A 2,344-nucleotide genomic window follows, 5' to 3' on the forward strand; every position below is an offset into this window, starting at 1 on the left:
AAAGATGCTGGAACCATAGCTGGTCTCAATGTGCTTCGAATCATCAACGAGCCAACTGCTGCTGCTATTGCTTATGGCTTGGACAAAAAGGTTGGTGCTGAGAGAAATGTGTTGATCTTTGACCTTGGAGGTGGTACCTTTGATGTCTCCATTCTTACCATTGAAGATGGCATCTTTGAGGTCAAGTCCATAGCTGGGGACACCCACTTGGGTGGGGAGGACTTTGACAACCGAATGGTCAACCATTTCATTGCCAAGTTCAAGTGAAAGCACAAGAAGGACATCAGTGAGAACAAGAGGGCTGTTCGCCGTCTGCGCACTGCTTGTGAACGTGCAAAGCGTACCCTCTCTTCCAGTACCCAGGCCAGTATTGAGATTGATTCCCTCTATGAAGGTATTGACTTCTATACATCAATCACAAGAGCCCGTTTTGAAGAGCTGAATGCTGATCTCTTCCGTGGCACCCTGGATCCTGTGGAGAAGGCCTTAAGAGATGCCAAGCTAGATAAGTCTCAGATTCATGACATCGTCCTGGTGGGTGGTTCCACTCGAATCCCCAAAATCCAGAAGCTTCTGCAAGACTTCTTCAATGGCAAGGAGCTCAATAAGAGTACCAATCCTGATGAGGCTGTTGCTTATGGTGCAGCTGTCCAGGCTGCCATTTTGTCTGGAGATAAATCTGAGAATGTGCAGGACTTGCTTTTGTTGGATGTCACTCCTCTTTCCCTTGGAATTGAAACTGCTGGTGGAGTTATGACCGTTCTGATCAAACGCAATACCACCATTCCCGCCAAGCAGACACAGACTTTTACCACCTATTCAGACAACCAGCCTGGTGTGCTTATTCAGGTTTATGAAGGTGAGAGAGCGATGACAAAGGATAACAATCTGCTTGGCAAATTTGAGCTCACAGGAATTCCTCCAGCACCCAGGGGTGTTCCTCAGATTGAAGTAACATTTGACATTGATGCAAATGGCATCCTCAATGTTTCTGCTGTGGATAAGAGCACAGGCAAGGAGAACAAGATCACTATCACCAATGATAAAGGACGTCTGAGCAAAGAAGACATTGAGCGTATGGTCCAGGAGGCTGAGAAATATAAGGCTGAGGATGAAAAGCAGAGAGACAAGGTGTCTTCCAAGAATTCTCTTGAATCTTATGCTTTCAACATGAAAGCAACTGTAGAGGATGAAAAACTGCAAGGCAAAATTGGTGATGAAGACAAACAGAAGATCCTTGACAAATGTAATGAAATAATCAACTGGCTGGATAAGAACCAGACTGCTGAGAAAGAAGAATTTGAGCATCAGCAGAAAGAATTGGAGAAGGTCTGCAACCCCATTATTACTAAGCTGTACCAGAGTGCAGGAGGCATGCCTGGTGGGTTCCCAGGGGGTGGAGCAGCCCCATCTGGAGGTGCTTCTTCTGGACCCACCACTGAAGAGGTCGACTAAACACATCAGAGCATTCCACACAGCTTTTCAAAAATTGAAGGACTCAAATTTGTAGCCAAGGCAGTAGCAGTTTAAAAGTAACATTTAAGCTACTGTGTAAATCTGGGCATTTTGAATACTTGAATGTGTGCAGAGGGAGAGAAGTAAACAACATTGCACTTTATCAGTACTGTAAACAAGTGGAAATGCAATTGTCTTGGAGAATAAAATCTATCTAAAATTGGAAAAAAAAACAATTAATGAAAGAGGGGAAGCTAGGTGGCTCAGTGAATAGAGCACAGGCCCTGGAGTCAGGAGTTCAAAACTGGCCTGAGACAGAACACACTTACTAGCTTTTGACTTTGGGCAAGTCACTAAACTCCAATTGCCTCCAAAAAGAAAAAAAATGAAAGAATGGATATTACAATGAGGGGCTTAACCTATTCAGAGGAATGTAGATTATGTCATTTACTTCTAAATTACTTCCAGCCTTGGGCAATCCATTCAAAGAATTTATCCCCATTCAAACCTGAGTAGAGCACAATGTCTTCCCCACTTGGATGGGGTCTTAGTCCAATCTTATTATCTGTAATGTTCTTCAAGAGACTGGACTTTTGAAATCAGGACTTTAGAAAAAAATGGAGAACTCTAGATCTCCCCCAGCTGAGCACAACCCCACCTTCCATTCCCTTAATTGATCTGTAAGCAACAACTCCACCCTCCCTTCCCTTAATTGATCTGTAAGCAGGCATTTTAGCATAACTTCACCCTTCCCATCCCCTAATTGATCTATAAACAGGAATTTCAGCACAAACTCCACCCTTCCCTCTCCTAATTGATCTGTGGGTAGGGTTTCAGCCTAGGGTAAAATCCCTGTTCCATTCTTCCCCGTCCCCCGACCCACCCCCAC

The 2,344-nt window shown here is 44.3% G+C and overlaps 1 pseudogene; it reads left to right on the forward strand.

Annotated features, from left to right (window-relative positions):
• LOC138142692 (heat shock cognate 71 kDa protein pseudogene) overlaps positions 1-1,685 on the forward strand; it is a 57,602-nt pseudogene extending 55,917 nt beyond the window's left edge.
• Positions 1,686-2,344: the final 659 nt, after the last annotated feature.

The sequence above is a fragment of the Petaurus breviceps genome, unplaced genomic scaffold (genome assembly GCF_028583685.1).
Source record: "Petaurus breviceps papuanus isolate PSGF00001 unplaced genomic scaffold, PetGlider_PUasm1.0 90601, whole genome shotgun sequence".
NCBI classification, from domain to species: domain Eukaryota; kingdom Metazoa; phylum Chordata; class Mammalia; order Diprotodontia; family Petauridae; genus Petaurus; species Petaurus breviceps.